The following is an 8813-nucleotide window of genomic DNA, read 5'->3' as shown; positions in this document are numbered from 1 at the left end:
CTTCCACTATATATGTCTTCCATTTATCTTCCAATAGGGTTTTCTAGCTACCTCCATTGCGGGCCAATAATGATTATTCAATCTACATAGTGGAAGACTCTGGTGTCTTGTGGCATTAGTTATCTGTAGTGCACTTACATAATGGCAGCTGCAACTCTAGAACGTAAGTAAAGTAGAGTCAAGGTCAACAAAACAAAAGGAATGATGTTGTTTTGATCTGGGTCGTCGAGACATTGATACATCTTCATCAGGTTAACTGATATGCTTAGGCTACTCCTAATGCATTTATTATTGTTGTTAGAGTGCACGGTTAGAGCCAGATCTGAACGTATCTACTAACTGAAGAATGCGGAAGCATAACCAATGGAGTGTGGTGTGTGGGATGGGGTGTCTCTGTTGAAGGCTTTGGGGAGGCCAGATTTCTAGCAATATCGGAAAAATGTATTTTTAGAAGTAGCTTGGTTAGTGGGACCCAATAGAGGCGTCCATAGTGGTGGCTAGAAATTCACCCGTCTATGGCCCAAAATTGCTGTGTTGCTAAAAATCAATTTATGTAGCAGTGAACATAGTTATATAACTGAAATGAATAAACTGATGAAGTGTACAATCAGAATATGCTTCACCACAAAGGACATGTCTGCACTGCTAGCTAAAAGAGGTTATATATGCATCATCGATATAGGCATATATAGCTATAAAAGTTCCCTAAAACGGTTCAAAAGCATATAGCCGTAGACCGAGTGCACAGGTCAATTGCCACTACCACTTTGTGTGACTGAAATAAGCATTAGCCATTCTCCTGTTCGTGGAATTTTTTAGAGGTCCTGCTAATAGTGCGCTAGCTCCATAAATACACACACCTTAGCACCACAACTCAAAGTTCTTTGTTGTAAAACAAAACTCAAAGTTTCCACAAGTAGAACGAAACAGCTGCTATAGTTTTGTTAAATTTGTAGTGCTTGATTCAATCAAGTAGAATGAAGTAGCTCCATTCATTTTTAAAATTTGTTCATCAAACAATTTGGAATGGGAGACATGTCCTCTTATCAAAGTTACAGTGCTAGACAAGATCTAAAATTTTGCAGTCCAAAATTTGTTTATTTCGGATTATTTAATGGTCAAAATATTCAACACAAGATTACAAAATGCTAATATGAAAGAATAATAAGATATACTCCCTCGTGCGTGCAAGACTTCTGGCACCCTCAACACTTTTTACCTACTGTTCTCGACATTGTTCGGTCAGTACTGTTTAACAACACACTGTTTATTTACTGCTATATACCTGTGCATTAAAGTGTGCGTGTTAGGGCTAGTATCATATGCTCACCCATGAGTGAGTGTATAGTTCAGTAGTGGAGATGTAGCATGTGAGACTGACATTATGGGTTTAAAATCTTAGAAACCACTCTCTCTCTTTTTTTGTCTTCTTGAAGTGGTGGCCGTTTTGCATGTAAAGAAATGCTTCTCGCAGTAGTGGCAGTAGTGCGCAGGTCTATTGACGTGTTACAAACCATGTCCAAGTTTGACCACTTGGTGTGACTGAAAAATAAGCACTACTCATTATGGTTTAAAATAAGCTAACTGCTAAGGTGGGAGTGTGCTAGCTCTGTAATAAATATGCACACACGTTAGCTTCACAAGCACCACAACTCAAACTTTGCAATCCAAAGTAGAAACACCGGCAGCTGCAGCAACGCCGCCGTGTAGATGGCCACCATCCCTGGTTTCCCTGTGCTTGTGGTCACCATCTTGCTTGCATTTGCATGCACATCCTGCTTCCTCTCATTCTCAACTGCATCTTCTTCAGCTCCTGCTACACAACACAGCACGACATCCGATGATACTGATCTCCAGGCCCTGCTTTGCCTCAAGCTCCACCTCTCCAACTCCGATACTGCCGGAGCCATGGCTTCATGGAGCAATGACTCGTCAGTGCAGTACTGCAGCTGGCCTGGTGTCACCTGTGGGAAGAGACACACATCTCGTGTCACCATGCTGTATTTTGACTCAGCGAACCTCAGTGGCCAGATACCGCCATGTGTCGGCAGCCTCACTTTCCTTAGGGCTATCCACCTTCCAAACAACCAGCTGAACGGGCACATCCCGCCTGAGCTCGGCAGCCTGAATCGCCTCTTCTATTTAAACCTCCGCTACAACAACCTCACGGGCATGATACCAAGCACTCTGTCCTCCTGCTCCCGCCTCCGGTTCATCGATCTTTCAACCAATCTCCTTGAAGGTGAGATCCCCTCAAGTCTGGTTAGCAATAAAACTTCACAACTGAAGGAGATCATCCTGAGCAACAACAAGCTACATGGCAGAATCCCAGATGGGCTGGGTACACTCTCCAGCCTTTCAGCTCTACTTGTCGCCAATAACACGCTGACAGGAGGCATCCCAGCTTTCCTTGCAAACAGTTCATCGCTTAAATTCCTAGAACTAACAAACAACCATCTCAGTGGGAAGATTCCTTCCGCTCTTTTTAACAGCTCATCGATTGAAGTCCTAGGCCTTGGAGGCAATAACTTTGTTGGGTCTGTGCCACCACTAGTGCATATCTTGTCACCACTATATACCCTGATCCTATCCAATAACAATCTCTCAGGTAGCATACCTTCCTCTCTAGGAAATTTTCAGCTCTTACTTGGCTCTTGCTTTCACAAAACAACTTCCAAGGAGCCATTCCATCGAGTTTAGGAATGATTCCAAGCCTGGAACAATTGGACCTGACATTCAACAACCTGTCAGGGACTGTTCCAGCCTCTCTTTACCACAAAACAACACTTACATACCTCGCCGTCGGCACCAACAGACTCAGTGGCCAAATTCCATATGACATAGGTTTTACCCTTCCAAACATCCAAACACTGATTCTGCAAGGAAATCATTTCCATGGTCAGATCCCTGCTTCACTAGGCAATGCAACAAATATTCAGGTGTTGGACCTCCGTGACAATTCATTCCAAGGTACTATTCCTTCTTTTGGGAACCTGTCCAGCTTAACTGAACTGAATCTTGGGATGAATCAGCTAGAAGCCGGAGACTGGTCATTCTTGTCCTCATTGGCAAATTGCAGCCAGTTGGTTCTATTAAACCTAGACAGGAACATCCTTAAAGGAGAATTACCTGTTTCCATTGGGAACCTTCCAAGAAGTTTACAAGTATTATTGTTAACAGAAAATCAGATATCTGGAACCATACCACCAGAGATAGAGCACCTTACAAACCTTACCCTTCTTTACATGGAAAATAATTTACTTGCTGGAAACCTCCCTGACTCCATTGGAAACCTTCCAAACTTGTTTGTCCTTAGCTTATCCCAAAACAAACTTTCTGGACAGGTTCCATCATCCATTGGTAACCTCAACAAACTGAGTGAGCTCTATTTACAAGAAAATAATTTCAGTGGCTTGATCCCAAGAGCTTTAGGATACTGCAAAAATCTGGAAACTCTTAACCTTTCCTGTAATGGCTTCACTGGTAGCATACCGAAGGAGCTCTTCACCCTTTCCTTGCTTTCGGAAGGTCTGGACTTGTCTCACAATGAACTATCTGGAGAAATACCATTGGAGATTGGTGGCTTGATAAACCTCGACATGCTGAATATTTCCAATAACCAACTGAGTGGAACAATCCCCTCCACTCTAGGATCCTGCGTGCACTTGGGGTCCCTCCACATGGAAGGCAACCTTCTACATGGGAAAATCCCTGAATCTTTCATTAGTTTGAGAGGCATCAGTGAGATGGATCTTTCTCGAAATTACTTGTCTGGTGAAGTTCCTGAGTTCTTTGAGCTTTTCAGCTCTATGATGCTTCTCAATTTGTCGTTCAACAACCTCGAAGGACCGGTACCGACTGGTGGGATATTTCAGAACATAGGAGAGGTTGTGTTCATTGAAGGTAACAAGTTGTTGTGTGCCAGCAGTATCCACTTGCCACAGCTTCCACTCTGCAGTGAAGTGAGATCAAAAAAGAGAAAAGCCTACGGTATTCTGAAGATAGCAGGATTTACTGCTCTTTCCTTGGCCATCTTCTCGTGCTTTGTCGTCGTTCTCTTGAAGAAGAGAAAGAAAGTTAAACAAGAATCTCGTCCACCTTGCAAGGAGTTGAGGAAGTTCTCATATGCTGATTTAGTCATGGCAACAAATGATTTCTCTTTGGCCAACTTGATTGGTTCTGGAAAATCTGCATCAGTCTACAAAGGTAGACCAGGGCTCGAAGAAGATATAGTTGCTATCAAGGTTTTCAAACTCGATCAACTTGGCGCACCAAAGAGCTTCGTTGCTGAGTGTGAAGCTCTGAGGAACACTCGTCATCGCAATCTTGTAAGGGTGATTACTGCATGCTCAACATTTGATCCATCAGGACATCCATTCAAAGCTCTTATTCTTGAATATATGCTTAATGGAAGCCTAGAGAGCTGGCTCTATCCAAATTTGAACAGGTATGGGTTGAGAAGCCCATTGAGTTTGGGCACCAGAATAACAATAGCAATGGATGTAGCTTCCGCTTTGGATTATCTACACAACCATTGTGTGCCCCCTGTGATCCATTGTGACTTAAAGCCCAGCAATGTCCTTCTTGATGATGTCATGTGTGCACGCCTTGCTGACTTCGGGTTAGCTAAATTTCTTCAAAGCTATAGTCATCAAAGTTCGACAAGCTTATTGGGACCAAGAGGATCAATTGGATACATTGCACCAGGTGAAAACTTATCCTTCAAAAACTTTCCACTATTCCATAATGCTCTTTAAGTTTTTCCAATATTAAGAAATAAAATTGTTTGATCAGTTACACACACATTAATTACAGAGTATGGCTTGGGAAGCAAACTCTCAGCAGAAGGTGATGTCTACAGCTATGGAATTATTATCTTAGAACTGCTGACAGGGAAGTGTCCAACAGATGAGATGTTTACAAATGGTTTGAACCTTCACACATTTGTGGAGAATGCGTTTCCTCAAAAGATTGGTGAGATTCTAGATCCTTGTATCGTTCAAGGTTTTGAAGATGATGGTGATGTGTACAACAATTTGGATCAAGGAAATAATGCAACAGCTGGAGTGGAAAGCTGCATCCTGCATCTTGTTCAACTCGGTCTCTCATGCTCTGTGGAGACACCAAAGGAAAGACCATCAACGCAGGATGTTTATACTGAGGTTATCACAATCAAAGAAACATTTGCTGCGCTACGTGGATGAGTGAAAGGATTGTAGTTTCAATTGTTCACAAATTAGTGTTGCATGATGGCCTTTGTCTAATTTTCTTTTGAAAGGCCTTTTACTCTAAGATAAGCAGCATTTAAAAATAGTTTTGAATTTTCATTAAAATATAAATTATGTTTTTGAATTCGATTGTTAATACCTTTGCCATGATAATATATATTTCCCTAGAACTCAAATCCCTCACAAAAGAAATTTATTTCCATGTACAATTTTTCCTATGTACACAATTCCGTGGGAAAGTACCTTTTTATATATGCAGGACCAACATCTACCATGTCAGCAACTTTCTCTAGGGAGTTAGTTCCTAGGTAAATAATGGTTCCCTACTGTTTCTTAGTAGTAAAACTATTAGTAAACGAGACAAGTTGATTGGAGGTGAGAATTGAACCCCTGAACCTTTAGAAGGGTTATCTTAATACTCTGCCACTATGGTTACAAGAAAGATAACGAGCGGATCGCCTAGCGACTCGCCCGAAAGCTGCCGCCACCGCCGTCGCCCCTGCTTCCACCACCGCTGATCTCCATTCCCCCTCCAGCATCTCGCCAGAGCACGGAGGGAGTGGGGATCCATCGTTTTATTAAGTTTTCGAGTAGATGGAGTCTGTTACGATTAGGGTCTCTCCATGTGTAGCACCCAGTTTTTAAGAACAAAATCAGATACACACCATATGTGAGCCTAGGAAGTCAAATATCACATATAGCTACAAATAAGGGTAATATCAATAGACAATGCTCAATATATAACGTACTCAGTATAAAGGATATAACCTTAAACAGCAAATAGCGGAAAGACAACTCCGATCTTCGGGTGAAGACTCCAATTCCACAGGGACAACTGACTGGTTGACCACAAGCCTAATTCCTCCAAACTCTAGCAATCTGGTACCCATCCGGGATTTTTATCTAAATAATTGAAAAATAAAGCAAGCGTAAGTACATGTCGTACTCAACTAATATAACATGGCGTTCATGAGGCTCAAAAGGCTGACACTGGTTGAACTGCGATTAGCTTTTAATTGTCACAATTTTAGCATAGGAGTAGCAACAAGTTTATCACAAGCCCATATAAACACATGATCAGGTAAACATGAATAATGAATAGCATAAATAGTAATTATTAGTGAGCATCTTTATCATTAGTATGATCAATGTTCATCATCTATTCTGTAAGGATTCCAAGGCCGCTCGTGACCGTGAGCACGATTGTTATAATAGTTTTACACTCTGTAGAGGTTGTACACTTTCACTATGAGTCGTGATTTACCCTTTCGCCTAAGGTGATCAGCCTCTTGACCCACTACCTTGGAAGTTCGGTAGGGTTCACTATGAAGCCTTTCAAAGGTTCATCTAACAAGTTTGGGCCACTAAGGTTTCCCCATCAATAAGCATGAACCCCCCTCGAGGGAGTGGCTAACAAAATACCAAGAAACCAAAGTGCACCCTCTTAGTAGGCCGAGATCATACCTGTCGGAGCCCCTCTTGTGCCATAAAGTTAACCACTAACAAGCTAGAAAAAGTCCTCATACTGAGCTAAAGCCAGAGCCATGTAGCCCTCACAGCTGTACTATAAGTCCCGGATGTTCGCTTACAGATAAGTCCTTAGGGAGAGGAATCTAAAGCACCATAAAAACAGCCCAATGCTCTAGCCCCCTGGTTCCATGTTGCTAAAAACATCTTTTAGTGTTTATTGCATATACCATTAGTCAAGTTACAAGATCATGGTTTTGGTTGAGCACTAGCATCATACTACCCAATGCATAAACCCATAGGTATCAAGGTACAAGTATAAAAGACTAGGACATCCTTAGTGGTAGTCAAGGTAGACACATGCAGCATGAATTAAATGATTAAAGGTGTATAGGACAACAAGGAAGATCCCATGCTATACTTGCCTTAGACTTAGATCCTTATTCTAGTCCAAACCTTCAATGGAACTCCTTCTTGATCAACACGTAAAGCTCACCGACTGGATATGATCATAAAGCACCACACAAGCATCCATGCAATCATACACGAAGCAAACAACAAATCTAAATTAGAATAGTACACCAAATATAAAATCAAGATGAAAAGTTTGTAAAACAAATCTACGTCTCGCTACGAACACACAAACACGAAAAGCACTCTAATCGGAGCTATAACGAAAAATTATGAATTAAACAAGATTTTCTTTAATAAAATAATAGATTAAATCTAACCTCAAATTTCAAAAGTTGAAAATATATTTAACAGTAGCTTGAACATGTAGATTACGCAATTACGAATCTAACGCAACTTGAACGGGTCAAATCGGAGTTAAAATGGAGATTTTATGGTTAAAACAAGATCAGTGGCATTTTTGTAAATAAATAGAACTCAATTTTGATTTAAAATAAATAAAATCAGATTTTGAATTCAGGCCAGGGACTGCGGGTATTATTTCATAAAAAGGCTGGGGTTCTTTAGCAAAACTGCAGGGACGACGGGTTCTATATCAAAAATCCGAGGGGCTCTTATGCAATTAAGCCACGCGAAGGGTTATGGGCTAATCTGGGGCTTTGGATCTAAAATGGGCAGCTAAGATTAGAAGGAGGAAGGGAGAGGGGAAACTGTCGGCCAGAATAGTGACCTCGGCATCGATTCCATGGTTGGGCCCTCGTCGGTGTTCACCAAAACAGCGATTCCGGGCTCGGTTGATTCATTGGATGGCATGGGGAGATAGATCTCAAGCTCACAAACTCGATGGGGATACCGGTTGAAGCAGAGGATGAAATAATACAGTGGTGAGCTTTATTTGGTAGCCGGTGTTGGTTTAGCGATGGCACGCGGACAGAGAAGGAGGAAAAGAGGGCAAAAGCGGGCACCGGGGCTTCCTTACCGAGGTGTGAAGGCCGAGGAGCGACTTAGACCGACAACAGAGCGGCAAGGTGACAGGGATGCATGCAATGGCAGTGAGCTAGGGTTCGGCACACTTGCGAGCTCTGGGCAGAGGCGGTGGCGGCGCTAGGGTTGCGGTAGGGAATGCGGCATGGCTCAGGGCGCTATTTATGGCCCCTGAGTTGCTTAGGGCGCATGCCTGACGGCGAAGTCGGGGGCGTGACGGACACAACAATGGCAGAGTTTGTATTGGCGATGAGAGGAAGAAGTCGAGACTGACATGGGTGGTCCACTTGTCAGCGAGCGAAGAGGTGCGGGGCCAGCGGCCTGAGATGGTGCGAGAGGGAGGCGGGTGTGTGGCTTCGCGCGCGGGCCTACGCGCCGGTGTGGGCCGAGTGAGCTAGGCCGCGAGGGAGAGAGGGGTAAGGGAGAGGGCCAGGCTAAGCAGGCCGGTGGGCTAGAAGCTGAGAAAGGAGGGAGAGTGAGGAAGAAATCATTTCTTTTTTTCTTAAACACATTTTCAAATCCAAATTCAAATTCTTTTGCAAATTTCAATCAAACCAAAGCATCACAAAATAAATATGCATCAGCATGAATGCACAAACATGTATGTAGACCTTATATTGGGTTTTAACTTTAACAAGGTTATTATTTTCCTAAATTTAAATGCTCACAAAAAGGCATAATAATTCAAATTCTCCTATTTTAAACTCATGCAAATTTTAGGGT

The 8813-nt window shown here is 42.5% G+C and overlaps 1 pseudogene; it reads left to right on the top strand.

Moving 5' to 3' along the window:
• The first annotated feature begins 1666 nt into the window (after positions 1 to 1666).
• Positions 1667 to 5398, top strand: LOC136508941 (probable LRR receptor-like serine/threonine-protein kinase At3g47570; annotated as a pseudogene).
• Positions 5399 to 8813: the final 3415 nt, after the last annotated feature.

The sequence above is a fragment of the Miscanthus floridulus genome, chromosome 15 (assembly GCF_019320115.1).
Source record: "Miscanthus floridulus cultivar M001 chromosome 15, ASM1932011v1, whole genome shotgun sequence".
Classification (NCBI taxonomy): domain Eukaryota; kingdom Viridiplantae; phylum Streptophyta; class Magnoliopsida; order Poales; family Poaceae; genus Miscanthus; species Miscanthus floridulus.
The sequence above is the reverse complement of the archived record's forward strand: the minus strand, read 5'-3'. Positions and strand labels throughout refer to the sequence as shown.